This window comes from Vicugna pacos, chromosome 31 (genome assembly GCF_048564905.1).
Source record: "Vicugna pacos chromosome 31, VicPac4, whole genome shotgun sequence".
NCBI lineage: Eukaryota > Metazoa > Chordata > Mammalia > Artiodactyla > Camelidae > Vicugna > Vicugna pacos.
In genome coordinates, this window is record NC_133017.1 from 14,448,449 (window position 1) to 14,466,038 (window position 17,590).

The following is a 17,590-nucleotide window of genomic DNA, read 5'->3' on the forward strand; positions in this document are numbered from 1 at the left end:
GCCGTCAAGCCCGCGCCGGGCGCCCGGGCTGGGTCACCTGCCCCCGAGCGCTGCAGAGGCGCCCGGCGCCGCGCTCCTGCCCCCCTGCCTCGCCGCCCGGCCCCGCTCGCAGCCTCCCCTCGGCGGCGCGGAAAGCCGTCCCCGGGCACGAGCTCCCTGCCGCGCCGGGGACCACCCCAGAAAAGGAGCGCAGGGGAGAGTCTGCAAACGCGGGTTCCTCCCGCTGCGCGCGGGTCCTCCCCGCCCCCACCTCCCTCCCCGCCCCCCCTCCCTCGAAAACAGAAACAAGCAAACAGTGAAGCACAATTTTAGGGATCTTGCTCTTTTGCGTAAGTTATTGTCTGGGCTCCCATCCCCTGGCCGTCGGGGCGGGGACGGAGGGCGCAGAGGTAACTGACACCGTTGTTTTTCACTTGGTTGTGTTTGGGACAAACCTGCACAGATATGCGAGATGAGACGCTCAATGTGCTGTGAACAGAAGCCCCCCCACCCCCACCCCAAGCCTCTCATTTCAAGGCTGGAACTTCGGGAATCTTGTTGGCACTTAATGTTTCAGATCAGTGTCAATTCTGGGTCATCTTGAGAGGACCCCGCAGGAACTGTCATCACTGACTGCCCAGGGCTTCGAGAGTCGCTGTCAGCCTGGCTCAATGGAATGCTTGCTGGTTGAGTCATTGTTGCTCTGGAGGCTCTGAGTTAAGCGTGGGACAGAGGTTCCGGGTCCTCCAGGAACTTGAGCTTGAGCTGTGCTCGGAGACACTCAGCTGAGCTAGCCTGTCTGTCTGTCTGTCTCTCTCTCATGTTATCACCCGCAGGCTTCAGTTTTAACCCTGTAAGTTTAATACCTGTTTGGCATTTATTTTCATAAACAAATCTAAGCACTTGCGGGAGGTGGGGGAGAGGTCAGGCAAAAAGCTCACAGAGCAGAATGACACCTCGGTATCCTTTGCTGCTCACAGGAGGCAGCAGCAAGGTGACTGGCTTAGCAGGGAAGGCATGTTGCGGGAGGCTGTGTGAAACAGATGTTGTCAGTAAACCACTGAAGCCCAAATCTTGAAAGAGAACAGCAGAGGACTAAAAAACCACTACAACAAAAAGGAAAACCCAACACCTTGGTGGGGGAGGGGGGGAGTGCCCAGAACATAGAAGAAGAAAAGGAACCGTTTTTTTCTTTAACAGGAAAGAGCTAACATAAGACCCAGGAAGATGTTGGAAGAGCAAAGGGTTGAAGCACATGTGGGGAGAAAGAGATTGAAGAATAAAGGAGTAGTTAATACTGCAAAGCACTCTGAAAAGCCGGGGAGAAAGATGAAGAAATTGTCAGGACAATAGTCATTGTCAGTCAATTTAAAAGGCACAGAAACCAAACAGCTGAATTTTTTTTTTGCATCTCCACATAAACTTTTTTATTTTATTTTATTTCATTGAAGTATAGTCAGTTTACAATGTGTCAATTTCTGGTGCACAGCATCCTAGTTCAGTTATACATATACATACATATGTTCGTTTTCATATTCTTTTTCATTATAGGTTACTACAAGATATTGAATATAGTTCCCTGTGCTGTACAGAAGAAACTTGTTTATTTTATATATAGTAGTTTGTATCTGCACATCTCAAACTCCGGATTTATCCCTTCCCACCCCCTTCCCCCCCCCACCATAAGGTTGTTTTCTATGTCTGTGAGTCTGTTTCTGTTTTGTTAATAAGTTCATTTATCTTTTTCTCAGATTCCACGTATAAGTGATATTATGGTATTTTTCTTCCTCAAATGGCTGAAACTTAAGAACGTCTGGGGAGCCAAGATGGGTTTCAAGACCACCGTGACTTGGAAAGTTGAAAAGATTAGCAAGCAAATTAGTTTTTCTTTTAAGAAAGGGTAGGGGGCTGATTCAGGTTAAAAGGCTGCAGGGCAGCGAGAGTGAGAGCAGGAGCACAGGACGCAGTAAGGGGGTGGGTGGTGGGTAAAGGCATTGGCTTTGGATTCAGACAAAACTGGTTTGGAACTTGTCTCTGCTCTGACCATCTGCGTGACCTTTGGCCAGTTGCTCTGATGCTGTGCCTCAGATTCCTTACTCATAAGTAGCAGTTCTTCTAAGACTTTGATGGCAGTGGAATTAGGTTTTGCCAATGAAGCACTGTGACAGTGCCTGCCACAAAGTAATAGCAATATTAGTTCTAACTAATTACTTCTGGATTATTAATAAATAATACACACGAGACGGAGCAACAGGTGAGAAACAGTTTTCTCAGCACAAAGGAAGGACAGGGACCTAGGGCACAGCTGGCACCCCCAACCCCCCTTCCTTCCTCTCGGTTTCCACGGCCACTGCCTTTGTTCAGACCCTTGTCCTTTCTCCTGTGACAATGACAGCAGTTAGACTCCCGAATGATTTCTTTGCCAGCAAATTTCTGAAATCCAATTCAGTTTCTACACTCCTCCCAGGAAAAGTTCCAAAACACAGATCTGATCATGTTTAGACATTTGTGTGTTTAAATCCCTTGAGGCAGTGGGAGGCGTTCCAGGCCCCGTGTCCTTCTTGCACCCCCGCTGCACAGTCTGGGAAGCTGCATCAGCCAGAACCCGCCTGCTGTCCAAGCTCAGGCCTTGTCATACGAGATCTGCTCACCTGAGTGTGGTTCTCCAGCAGCTTCCTTCACCTGTCTTCCTGCTGGGCTGGAGACCTCTACAGTGGAAACACGGCTCTCATCACCAAGATTACCCTCTTATTTCTGAGTGTCTTCAAAGAGAGCTGTGTCCTTAGCATCCAGTGCAGGGCCACCTAAAGTGTGTGCTTAAGACAAACTGAATGAAGGAATGGACAGATGTATGAGAGGTGTGTTCGTGAGAAGATGGAACATTTGACCCAGCTGGTGAGAACTCCCATATCCTGTGATTCCCTTTTTACACAACTGAAAAGTTAGATTGGAAAAAATCCATTGATGTGGTTGGAAAAAGGAATATTGTGAATATTTTATCATATTTTATATTAAATGTACATGTTGACTTAAAAATATCTACAGGACGTTATGTATAGTATATTCAAAACCCGAAAAAAAACACGTTTTACCAGTAAACCAATCCTCCACTACTCTTCTGTGGCTTTTTGATATTCATTTCTCAGCTTCTATGTTTATAACATTATTTAATTTCATTTACATTAGCTCTATAATTTTATTATCAATGTAATTGGTATCATTAAAACCATAATTCTTAGCTAAGACTAAGTGAAATCTGAAACAAACCATTATTCACATGAATTTGTGAAAGCATCCCTATTTATAGGTTATATTTTATTTAGTTTGTTGAACAAAGTTCTCTGAAAATAAAAACAAAATTAAATAACAGTCAAAGTAAAAGAGATTATTTTTTCCCTTAATACAATTGCAGGAATTGGGTATTTACTCAGGGACAGGTGTCCCATAATGGCTAAAAGCACAGCCTGGAATCCAGCTCCACCACTGGCTGGCTGTGTGATCCTGGGCAAGTGACTTAACTTCTCTGAATCTCAGCTTCCTCTTCAGTAAAATAAGGATGATGATAATACCTGTTTGACAAAGTGGTTGTGCAGACTGTACCGAGTTAAATAAACACAAGTCAGGTGCTGAGGCCAGTGACCAGCACACAGCAAATGTTATCCAAATGCTATTATCACTAAGTACTATACCTATATAATTGCATTTATTATTTACCACCAAACTGTGAGGTAGTTATTATTGTGGTCAGATTTACAGATGAGGAAAACAGGTTTGGGGAGGTTAGGGAATATGACCAAGGTCACTTACCTAGAAAATGGAAGGAAGTGGCTTTGACTCAAAGTGTGACTGACTCCTGAGTGATGCTTCTTTTTTTTCCTTAATGAAACTTTTTATTTTTTGAGATAATTGTAGCTGAGCAGTGCTTTTTGCCATGATTGAATAGCAATTTCTTTTTTTTTACATTTTTAAAACATTTTTTATTGATTTATAATCGTTTTACAATGTTGTGTCAAATTCCAGTGTAAAGCACAATTTTTCAGCTATACATGAATATATATATTCATTGTCACATTTTTTTTCTCTGTGAGCTACCATAAGATCTTGTGTATATTTCCCTGTGCTATACAGTATAATCTTGTTTATCTATTCTACAATTTTGAAATCCCAGTCTATCCCTCCCCACCCTCCGCCTCCTTGGCAACCACAAGTTTGTATTCTATGTCTATGAGTCTGTTTCTGTTTTGTATTTATGCTTTGTTTATTTTTTGCTTTGTTTTGTTTTAGATTCCACATGTGAGCAATCTCATATGGTATTTTTCTTTCTCTTTCTGGCTTACTTCACTTAGAATGACATTCTCCAGGAGCATCCATGTTGCTGCAAATGGCGTTATATTGTTCGTTTTTGAGGCTGAATAGTATTTCATCTTATAAATATACCACCTCTTCTTTATTCAGTCATCTGTTGATGGACATCTAGGCTGCTTCCATGTCTTGGCTATTGTAAATAGTGCTGCTATGAACATTGGGGTGCAGGTGTCATTTTGAAGTAGGTTCCTTCTGGATATATGCCCAGGAGCGGGATTCCTGGGTCATATGGTAAGTCTATTCCTAGTCTTTTGAGAAATCTCCATACTGTTTTCCTTGCTTCCCTCTCCCACTCTTAATGATTTAGATGTCTTCTTTTACAATTTTGTGCTTATTCTTTTTGTAATTCATGGCAGTTATCTCCTTTCCAGTTATGAGTTTCTCATTTTTGTAGCATCCTGCTTCTTTTCTATTTGGAGTAGACCTGTCAATATTTCTTTTAGCATGGGTTTAGTGTTCCTAAACTCTTTGAGTTTTTGCTTGTCTGTGAAGTTCTTTATCTCTCCTTCTATCCTAAAGGATAGCCTTACTGGATAGAGTATCCTAGGCTGCATCTTTTTTTCATTCAGGACTTTGAATATATCTTGCCACTCCCTTCTGGCCTGTAGTGTTTGTGTAGAGAAATCAGCTGAGAGCCTTATGGGGGTTCCCTTGTAACTCACTCTTTGTTTTTCTCTTGCTGCTTTTAGGATCATTTCTTAATCCTTGACTCTGGCCATCTTGATTATGATGTCTTGGTGTGGGTCTGTTTGGGTTCTTCCTGTTTGGGACCCTCTGAGCCTCCTGTACTTGGATATCTGATTCCTTTAGGTTTGGGAAGTTTTCAGTCATGATTTCTTCCAATACCTTGTCAATCCCCTTTGTTCTTCCCCTTCTGGAACCCCTATTATGTGTAGATTGGCATGCTTTATATTATCCCATAGGTCCCTTATATTGTTTTCATTAGTTTTTATTTGTTTTTCTCTCAGGTGTTCTGATTGGGTGCTTTCTGTTGTCCTGTCTTCTAGGTCACTTATTCATTCCTCTGCATTATCTAGCCTGCTTTGTACAGCCTTTAGGTCAGCTCTCATCTCAGCAAATGAGTTTACTAATTCTACCTGGTTCTTCTTTATAGCTTCTATTTCATTTTTTGACATATGTTATATCTCTAAACACGAATAGCAATTTCTTTAAGAAACACCAGTTGAAAGTAGACTTAAATTCAGGTCAGAATTCCTTGATCACATATACTTTTTTTCACACACACACACACTCACACACACACACATGTCTTCGTTGGCTCTTTTGTTAGGACAAGCTAGTCTTCACTTGATTTTCCTTCCTCCTATGCTCAGGACTGAGCATAGACACCCCAAAATGCACCCAGGCCCAGGCCCCAGCTTAGACAGAGGCAGATCAGTCACCTGCTAGATAAAAGCTTATTTACATTTTTAAGTGATCACTAGAAATCAATACAGCAATAGGCTTTTTAAAAATTGAAACCAAAAAACCCTGCTGAAATAAGGGAGTTTCTGCTAACACCGGGGTCAAGGATTCTTGTCTTGGCTTTGCCTCCCCAGCTACAGCAGAGGGACTGACCGTTTCTGAGTATCTACGATGTTCCCTTCTTTTGTGTGTTATCGCATTTAATCCTTTTTCCAATCCTGCAAAGTAAACATTACTCTCATCATTTTACAGATGAAGTAACCGGGGCTCATGGAAGACAAGTGATCTGTCCCAAGATCAGAGTTGGAAGTTTAGCAACACATCAAACCTCTGCTCCTTCCACCAGACTCAGCTGTGTTAGACAATGCGCATTCACATGCGGTCTCCTTTCTGTGCTGGTTGTATGTATGATCTTGGGCTGGTTACTCACCTGTGGTCCCAAGTGTCCTGGGCTGTTAGGTGGAGAATAAATTGACATTCCATGAAGCACCTAGCGCAGTGCCTGGCACACAGTGGGCTGGCCAATGAATCTGCCTCCATGGAGCCTGTAACCTAACCTGGCTGGGGAGGCTGATGATAACGTGGATGCAGGCTGGTGTAGGGAGCAGGTGTCAGAGGACTGGGCATGGCAAGGTGGGGCGGGGAGAGGCAGTCAGCTTGGGAAGTACAATTTCTCTGAAGCCTGACATATGTTTAGGAGTAGTGCAGAGAGAGGGGGAGGGGCAGAGTTCACACACCCTGAAGGTTCTTAGGACTAGAAGAAGGAAGAACAATTCAAACAAAGACTAGAGCTTGAAATGACAGTAGGGGATGAGGCAGAAGATGAGGCTGGAGAAAAAGCCAAGAGCCAGACCCTCAGAACCTGCTAAACAGTCAAATGGAGCTCAGATTTCCTGCTCAAACCAAGAGCTCATCACGGAATGACTTTAAAAAACAGAGAGAGCCCTCAGATTCGGGAGGTTAAAAATTTATCTTGGATCCACATAGATAACGAGTATGCAGGTCAGGGGCAAGGGAAGCAGGTCAACTGTATGTATCCTGTTTTGGTTTTATAGAATCTAGGGATTTGGGAAGAACAGAGGAATTCGAGCAGCTCTGGTGGGGACCACCGGGAGGGGAAGACTCCATCATGACGTCAACCACAAGAATCGACCTGGCAGGACAGAATCAGAGGGAGCGGGTGTTCATGAAACCTCTGGTGACATTTGCATTGGGTTGTTTTCTGTTTTTAAGTTTGTAACACTCTGCATAACAATGAAAAAATACATTGGGTATAATGCTGGATGTTAGAGCTTGTATAGCTGGTTTTGAAATTTGGAGAAGGAAGTGTTCTTGCACTTGGCTGAGCTGTTTCATCTTTGGGAGGTTATTCTTTCTGACATTTTTAGCTAGTGTCCTAGGAAATCTTCCAGGACTGGCCCATTTTTAAAAATTTATATCTGTTTATTTTTTTTTCTTAAAGTATAGTTACTGTTACAATATTATATCAGGTGTACAACGTAGTGATTCCCAATTTTAAAGGTTATGTTCCATTTGTAATTGTAAAGTAATGGCTATACTCTGTGTAGTGCAATATATCCTGGCAGTTAGCTTATTTTATAACTAATAATTTGTCCTTTTTTATTTGGCAGTTTAACCATCTCAGTCACAGAAAAGTTATCAGATTAGTCTTTTTGCATTTTTTTCTGCACTTAAGGGATTCTATGTAATTTTTAGACCCTCTCCAGCACAGTGGAGAAAACAACTTCACTCATCTGTGTTGTGATCCAATTGGAGGGCTTACCAAACAGGAGGAATTCTGGGGACTGCCTGCAAGATTGACCTGAGCTCAGTACACTCAGGGGTACAGCCACAGTCCTCTGTGGGGGGAAGATTTAAGAGTCTAGAGGTGCATTTGTTGCTGATGATCATTGCTGATTTAAGATTTTTTTTCCCACAGACAGTCCTGCTCTTCAGTACTTGTAATGATGGAGGACGACTGTCAGAAGCCCACTGCCTCGACTTTGAAGAGACTCGTTTAATATATGATCTTCCATGTTTTGTAAATTCTTAAGGCTTTTAAGGCTGTCCATTAATAGCCTTTATACACGAAGGTCGAAATGCATTCATCAGTGAATCTATTTTTGGTTCTGAGAGTTAGAAAACCCAACGGAAAACCAGACTCAGAACTTCTAGGATCTGCGACTTGGAAGTCAGGAGAATCCGCCCTCCTGTAAGTGATGTAAAGGAGCCCTGTGGATATTTGCAAAGCGAATCCTCTGTTTCCTGGTCCTGAACGTTAGGTCGGGCTCGGGGAGGTGGGGGAGCTCCTCGAGGGGAGGTAGCTGCAGGTCCTCCCCTTCCCACCCCCGCCTCCACCCTCCTCCTCTCTTTTTTTTTCTTTCCCCCTCCTCCATACTCCTTCTAAGCCAGGCTTAGAGTTCCTTGAAATTAGGAAACAAAGAATGGGAGTAGGACCGGGAAGAACTGAGTGTCACGGGGGGTCCTTCTTGGTTCGGAGCCTCTGCATGTGTGAGCACAGGACTGGACTCCCAGAGCCGCCTGAAACCTGGCAATGGTGGGAGATGGGAGGTGGAGGAGGGCAGAGCCAGGAACCCAGATGCAGGTGTTCACACCTGTCCATCCCCCTTAGCACGTGCTCTCTGCTCTTGAAATATTGGTGAAGATCAGTGGCGCTCTCTAATAGTAAACCTCAACTGGTTTTAGTGAAGGAAATCTCCATTTTTGTTTTTCAATAAACTAATGAATTCCTAATTTGCCTTTGAAGACGTTAAGATAGGATAAATCTATTTATAATGTGTATCTGACTGTATCTGCATCTGGTCAAACTGTTTGTGACCCTGAGAAACACCGAGTTGATTTATTCTTTGAAAGTGAAAACCTGCTGGCAGGATGCAGAGTTAAATACTATACAGCAATCAGTTATAAATACAATTATGTGCAGAGGTGTGATCTGTCAGTTGCACTAGTGTTTCAACATGTGATTTATGAGTGAGCTCACTTGATAAGATTTTTAAATTACTTTTTTTTTTAGAATAATCTCAAACTTGGAGAAATGTCCAAAAAATAGTACAAAGAACTTTTTTCTCCCTGGAACCATTTGAGAGTAAGTTGTCAACACATTGCTACACCACCCCATGATAATTTGGGCCAACAAGCAAGGACATTCTCCTACATAAGTAGAGGATAAGCATTATATTTGAAGTTTAACAGGGCTGCAGAATAATGCCAGAAAATGCCTTTCTCATGGTTCCACACCACAAATACTGTATTATTTGTTGTTATTATTAATAATAATCGTTTTGTAAATGTTTTTGTACATATATATCTGTAATTTCTTTTTTTGACTATATTTTTGTAAATATATTTCAAATTTCTTTCTGTTCTCCTAAATTCATGTGGTCTACAAAAAATATAATTAATTGAATATTGTTTGAATTATGCTGCCATTGACAAAATGTTGCCAACGCATGCATGACTTTGCTAACAATAAAAAACAAATGGTTGACATTTAAACATACAAATAAATCGGTTTTATTGTATTTACATAATAATGTGATCCATAATGAAAAGACATCTCTCACTAATTTTATCATTTTTGTCCCTGTCGAGTGGAATTATTCATAAGATTTGTAAAAACTTGGCACATGAATTAAAATGCATTTGCTATCTTATTATAGCCTTATTTTCCATGACAAATATTATTCCATGGAAGGAAATATCTTTTTGTTGGGCATTTTGACTGTTTGTATTTTTGCTTTTAAAAAAAAGGTTTTCTAATTATTTCCTTGGTTTAAATTCCTAAGAGTAAAATTTCTGAGTTGGATATACCAGATTAACCTCCCAAAAGTGTGATACCAACATGAGCTTCCACCAACTGGTGTCGGAGTGACCGTTTCCCTACTAACTACCGAATCTTGTCACACTTGTACATCTTTGCCAAATGTGGGCAAAAAAAAAAAAAACTTAGTAGCTGTTTGTTTTTGAATTTGTGTGTCTTTAGTGTTAGAGCCGTTGGGTATTTTCACCTGTTTACTGGTCACTTTTAGTTTTTTTTTTTTAATTCTGTGAATTGTTGACTCATTCATCATATCCATTTTGGGGTCATATTTTAATTATTTTTATTTTGTGTGATCATTATTAAGGTTATTAGTAAGGAAATTACATTTTAGAAATGCAGTCCGGAGAGGTTAGGCATTAGGGGATGTGATGTCTGGGACCGTAAGTGAAATAACCAGGTCATGTGGTGGAGAACAATGAAGCGAGAATGTCCGTGAAATGACTGATAACAGAGGATTGAGGCTTCAGAGGACATTCCTCGCCACCTGTACGGAAATGTGACAGCATCCACTCCAAAAGGTCAGGTGTGTCCATCTACCAAAAATTTTCTGTCACAAGGGATGGATTCAAAAGGGCAAGAAGAAACTTTTGCTTTCAAAGGTTTAAGCAAATATCAAAATGTCAAACTGTACATTTTAAATCTGCAGCTTTATTTGTAGTAGCTCCAGCTAAAGAATTCCCCACACTCATAAGACCTTTTCTCCACTGTGAACTCACCGACGCCAAACATGTTCGTGTTGGTGGCTAAGAGCGTTCCTGAATTCACTGCACTTACAGTGATTTCTGCTGTGGATTTTCCCCTCACTTGGAGCTGCTGTGTGGCTTGCCTCCAGCTGGGCGTGGCCTGGGCTACAGAAGGTTTGTGTTGCCCAGGACACCCATCCCAGCCTCGCCACCCACGTCTCTTCTCCTCTGTGCTCCTTCTGGTGCAGATGCAGGTTTGCATGGAACCAGAAGCTTTTCCCACATGCTCACAAGTGCTCAACCAGGTGCAAAATGTCTTTCGCCACCAGGACACACATCTGGCAGGAATGAGCCTTCTGGATGGATGGACTTGGCTGTGCCGTCCTGCCCTGTGACATTTTTCTACTGAAACCCTCTGTGGTACTGGTGAAAGAATAGACGGACAGATCAATGGAACAGAATAGAGAGCCCTGAAATATACCCATGTAAACACAGGGAGTCCCCAACTCACAACGGTTCACTTTACAGTTTTGTGGCTTTATGATGCTGTAAAAGCAATATGCATTTGGTAGAAACGATATCTCGAATTTTGAATTTTGATCTTTTCCCAGCCTGACCATAAGCAGTCCAATCCTCGCTGGGGATGTGGGGCAGTGAGCTGCGGCTCCAGTCAGTCAGGTGATCAAAGAGGGAACAACAGTTACGTTTACAACCACTCTGTACGCACGTGACCATTCTGTTCAATTTCAGTAAAATATTCAATAAATTGCATGAGCTATTCAGCATTTTATTATGAAATAAATGTTGTATTAAGATGCCTGATATTTGTCCAAAATATTCTGCCATAAAACGTTTTTTTTTTCAGGTAAATATTCAGATGTTTGTATTTTTGAACTTTTCCCATTACTTAGGTATGCATTATTCAAAATGTGCTGTTATAACCTCTTTGAGGCTTTCAAGCTTGCACCCCCAGATCTGCGGGCTGTCGGCTCTCTCTTGCTTTTCCCTGTTCTTCATCTTTTCTAGAATCTGCAACCTGTTAGTGCATTACCTTTCTGCCAATTACCTCGCACCATTGTCCATCTGTTGGCTCTACAGCGACGAATCTATCCACCTTCTCTATTTTTATTTGTTTATTTTTGAGCTGGCACACTTTAGTTTTATTATGGGATTGTAACTTGGAGGTTTTCACTGAACATGCTGTTTCTTCCATTTTCACTCAATTTTCAGCAGAGGTCAAATTCAGTAGGTCAAATTCCCATTTCATGATTATTGTAGCCTCATTCTTTATCCTTTACTTTGTTACCTTCAGAAGTCTCTCTCGGCTGGATTTAGTTTGTAAACAATGATGGTGTATTGATGTGATTTATCCTTTAGTCCTACCTCACCACTTTTCAACTCCTCTCATCTCAAATTCAGGCTAGGGCTGTGAGGGCAAATGATAAACTCTAATGGTAAGAGTGGCCCTCTCGGCTGCCCTGTCTCTCATGCCCTGTGACAGCTAATTCCAGCTTTGAAACTCTCTCTTTTTTTTTTTAAGGATATCTTCTAATTTTTGGGTGGAGGGGAGGCAGTTAGGTTTATTTTATTATTAACGGAAGTACGGGGGATTGAACCCAGGACCTCATGCTTGCTAAGCAGACGCTCTACCACTGAGCTATACCCTCCCCGTCAAGCTCTCTTCTAACCTCTTTATCTCTACACTTCCCCTTCCCCTGTCAAGAGGAGACCTTTCACTTGGCCTGGAAGTATTAAGTGAAATTTCCTTTGTTTACTATCAACATACCCGTGACTCTGCCCTCTTTCTCCTTGCTTCCAGATCATGCTGGCAATGCCACTTCTTTGGAGTAATTCCCTCTTCATGGCAAGACTGATTCACCATTTATCTGGTTTCCTCTCCCCCTAATTTTCAGTTCCTCTTTCTATATCAGCATCAATCCTATGAAAAAAATTTCCATTTTCTTTTCTGTTGAATTAGAAAAAAAAATCTCTTATCGTCATATTTGCTGAATGTATGTTGATGTGGGTTTATAACCGTTACCTTAAATTCATCACTTCCCATTCATTCGTCTATCCACTAAAATTTGTTTTCCCATTCACTTATTTTTTTACCGTCTGTCTTCCCTGGTTCTGAAATGGATCCACCAGCAGGGCAAGAGTTTGGGTCCATTTTGTTTTGGATGTATCCCAAGCCTGAAAGAGCTCACCTTTTCTTTTGAAAGACCTCCATTTCTTGGGACAGGATGGGCCCATTTTTTGAATGAGCGAATGGCTGGTGGACACTGGGCTGGGCACCGAGAGTGGGAGAGGCGCACACAGACACATTTCCGTCTTGATCATAATTTCTTCTCTTCCACCTGACCCTCCTTATCTCTTACTTCTTGAAACAGGTTCTTGCCTTGAGTTTCCTGACCTTGCACTCCATGTTTTTTGCCCTCTAATTTTTCAGTCTTGTCAGGGTTCTTTGCAGGGTCTTCTTCTTCTGTTAACCTGTTGGTGTCAACTTCTAAGTGTTAACACCTTCTCTTGTCATCACACCTTATGCAGACCCCCTGATTACGCACCCTCATTCCCTGGCATCAGTTTTACCTAAATGCAGACCATTCTCAGATTCAAAGAACTTGCACTTGAAATTCCATCCATATTTATCTCTCCCTTCTCACCCACAGAATCAGGTCCTGCTCACATGCACCATGTAGGTGAACTGTGACACCATCTCCCCACTTTCCCAAGTCAGAGACCATGGTGACAGTCTTACTTTTCCTCTATCTTTTTTTTCTTTTCTTTTCTAATCACTTTTCTTTTCCAATCTATTTTAACTCTGCAATATCTTCAGACTAACAATAAAACCAATAGGTATATGGACACTTTCTACTCACTAATAATCTTAAATGTAACCAATATTGTAGAAATAATTATCCTGCTTTATACTTGTCTGCTCGTTCATCCCTTTTACTTAAGAAAGTGTAAATTCTTTAATGGTAGGAAAGCTCTTTGTCATAGTCCCAGCTCCTCACACATGGTCTGGCTGTTAGTGTGTAATTAAAAACATTTGTTGGAAGGATAAGAGATGAATTGTAATTTGAAATAATTAAGTTATGTCGGTATCTTTGAGTTCACTAATATTGAGTACACAGTAGCTAAAAGTATATATTGGGGCAATATTTTAAAGCTCTATCTTGATAGAGAAAACAGACTAGACACCACAGATTTGAGTCAAAAGTATTCTGCTTGATGGGGGGAGGGTGTAGCTCAAGTGGTAGAGCGCATGCTTAGCATGCACAAGGTCCTGGGTTCAATCCCCAGTACCTCCTGTAAAAAATAAATAAATAGACCCAGTCACCAAAAAAAAAAAAAACCTTTTTTTAAAGCACACTATTTGCATATAGCCTATTAGTGTAAAAAAATCATTAGACAGGTTATAAAAACTTCACATAGAATCCTCAAATACACGTACGTTCCTATATGACTGAAGCACTGTGCTGTGCACCAGAAATTGGCACGACATTGTAAACTGGCTATACTCCAATAAAAATATATTTAAGAAAAAGAATCCTCGAATAAATATGAGTGCTACTGAACAGAGAAGTCTTTCCTTGGTTGCACACATACTTTAGACATGAGCAGACAGAGTATGCTGCTGATGGGTAGAAAAATATGTTTAGAAGTAGGGAAGGTTCCCTAAAGAGAGACTCGCCAAGTAATGATTATTGGCAGTGTGTCAGAAATGTAAAGAATCTGAGAAATTCAAACTACAGCCTGACTGAATTCATCTTCATATGCTGATGTGAGTTTTTAAATACCCTACTGGCAGCTGTAAAGTGTGAGAAAAAATTTAACATGCCCTCTGTCACGTGAAACACAATCGTGTGAGCCCTAACCCTTCTTACTTCCCAGTAAGTTTTTTTTTTTTGAAGTGAATAGACGTTTATTTTTAGAGCAGTTTCAGGTTTATAGATAAATTGAACAGAAAGTACAGCGTTCCCGTGTAGCAAAACAGAAATGAATTATCTGAAGCTGGGGGTAAGTGGAGGTTGTTTAGTGAAGTTTCCCAGAGGAAATGATCTCCAGGCTGGGTTCTGAGAGGGTAAGATTTTGCCAGAATTAAGGTCATCCATCTCTAGGGTTTTTTTTTTTTTTCGCTTTGCTTTTTTATTTTGCAACAATTTCAGGAGTCATTTACACTAAATAAATTTCATGCCTTCAGGCACTTGAAAACCACCCCCCTTCTGTGTATCCTTGATACAATCTAGGGTTGTAGTGGAAACATGACCTGGGCACAGGACAAACAGACACAACAGAGCACAACTTAAAAGACTGGCCGTGCGTATGCAAATAGTGATGCTGTTGGCCCAATCTCCTTGTACTTTGACTTGTTTTTCTGTCACTGATGATAAAGTGTGACCCACGCAGCTGGAATCCTTTAAGGGTGTTGTCAGAGACTGTAAAAGAAAGTCATCTGTCACACACTGAGGCTGAACATATGACCCCGAGTTCTCAGCCAGAGTAAACAGTCAAATGGCTTAATGGTGGTTTGTTCAAATGTAGATATACGCACATACATGCACAGTATATGTCCAAAGCTATTACTGATTTTTCCTTTCGGCAAATTTCTGTTCTGACAAAATGAATACAGTAGAATGATTAGAGATGATTTCAAGTTTTTTTTTTTTCATTTCCATGCTCCCTCAGTATGTTTTGGGTATCTGTAATTAGAAATGTGAATTAGAAAGGCACTCATAAATATTTATTGGATGAAGTCATAAGTACAAGGTTTCTAATCCAGAGTGTAAAAAAAATGTGAAACTAAATATCAGATTGAGATGTTTTTAAACATTTTTTGGACATTGCCCCTAATTTATTACTCAGACCCTCAATTTTAGACCATATAGTCTGGATCTTGGCAAGTAACTTTGAAGATGTAAGGGGGTCTTGGCATGAATCTATTACTTTGGGGAATTGAGGTAATAACTCTTTGGGTTACTGTGCACAGCAATCTCTCGGAGAAATTTGCAGATGATGGGCAGAGTTTTAATTGGCTTTTTGCCTCCAATCTTCTGAGAGACTCACCCTTTAGTCACGCTTTAAATAAAAAAGAAATGCAGCGTGGCTCAAGCCATTTCCTGTGCTTAAAACGTTTGGCAGAAATGAGTTCCAGCGTGGTGGAAGCCCTGCACTGGATTCTGGCAGCTTCTTTTGTCCTTTGGGTACGTTGTAACATCTGCTTTTCCGTAGTACACATGCTAATCACAAGCGGCGTCGTCTTACTATTGTTTTTTTTTCAATCCTTAAATATACACGAAAAATAAAACTCGCATACGCCTTTTAGGGTGAATGATATGGTAAAATTTTTGTGGCCAAGTTTGGGAAGAACACATTTTAATTTCATTTAAATCCAAAATGTGTGAATGGAATACCTCCAAAATAAAATTTCCTTTTCTTCCCCATGCAAAGATCTTAATAAAAATGGAGAAATACACCTCTTGAATTGCATTACTGAAGACAGTTTGTAATGACCTTGAATATGCCACCCCAAAATACGCCCCTTTGGCATAAGGAGTATTTTGATCTGAAGGCAATTAAGAAGTAGATATAAGAAAAGCTCTCTGTACCTTTTTTTTTTTAGATTCCATATATGAGTGATATCATATGGTATTTTTGGCTTTCTGGCTTACTTCACTAAGAATGACAATCTCCAGGTCCATCTATGTTGCTGCAAATGGCATTATTTTATTCTTTTTTATGGCTGAGCAGTATTCCATTGTATAAATATACTATAACTTCTTTATCCAGTCATCTGTTGATGGACATTTAGGTTGTTTCCATGTCTTTGCTATTGTATATAGCACTACAATGAACTTATTTACAAAAAAGAAACAGACTCACAGACGTAGAGAACAAACTTATGGTTACGGGGGGGAAATGGGGTGGGAAGGGATAAATTGGGAGTTGGAGATTTGCAGACACTAACTACTATATAAAAGATAAACAACAAATTTCTTCTGTACAGCACAGGGAACTATATTCAATATCTTATAGTAACCTATAATGACAAAGAATATAAAAACAAATGTATGTGTGTATGTGGATGACTGAGACATTATGCTGTTACCAGAAAAGGACACAATACTGTAAACTGACCATACTGACTATACTTGAATTTAAAATAAAGAAAGATGAACAAACAAACAAACAAACAAAAAAGCAAGAAGGAAAGAAAAAGAAAAGCTCTCTGCTTTCCGATTATTTGCCTAAGAGCAGGACATGAATTTGTAAAGGTGTCCACTCTCCCCTTTCTACCAGGAGGAACAGAAGTTAATTCGCAGAGATCATTCTAGACGCTCATCAGCCCAGAGTCTGCACCAGAGGAATCTATGTAACAAACTTGGCTAAAACCAGCTCTCATCTACCATCATTTCCCCATGTATTTGCCATCCCAGAACTACTACCCTTAGAATCTCAAAGTATTTTTCTTCTGTTTTGCCATTTCTCTATAAAATTATTGTTCTATTGTTAAGACACTGTATGAACATTAAGTTCTAACCACCCCATTACTGGATGCTGCCACGTGTACGCACGTGTTCATAAATTTTTGCTTGTTTTTTTTTTTTCCTGTTCACCAGTCTTGTCAGTTTGATGTACAAAGCCCTAGCCAGCGAACCTAAAATGGGTAAAGCGAAAAGATATTTTTCCTTCCCTTATAACCTTAACTCTCATTGATTGGCTTTAAGTAACAGTTCGTATGAAATTTCTTCCCAGACTTGGGCACATCTTGGCATCTCTAGCTAAGAAAGCTAGACACTGTAAGGTGCAGACAGACAGAGTGCCCCCCTGTGCTGCTGTATGTGTGATTATGAAGCAAACAGCTTTTCTAGACTCCCTGAGCTATACGTTGAAGTGAACTTACATCACTCATTGCTAACTGAAAAGTCTTGGGGTTTAAAAAGCCACTTCTCCCAGGCCCCAGGGAACAGGGAGATGTTTTTAACCCATATGTCCCACAGTCCTGGTGTGTGCATAAGCACGTGTTATTTATGTGAATTAAACTTCAGATTTCAGATGCATAGCTTGAGTGTCAAATATGCAGGTACGTATTAAAAAGTTATTTTTAAAACGAATTTGATTTTGGGGAACAGTTTTAGATTTATAGAAAGATTGTGACAATACAAAGAGGTTCCATATCCCTGGCACCCAGCTTCCCCTATTATTAACATTTCAGATTGTTAGGGTACATTTGTTACAGTTCAGCCACCGATATCACCCATGATTGTTACTAAAGTCTACCTGTTATGCAGAT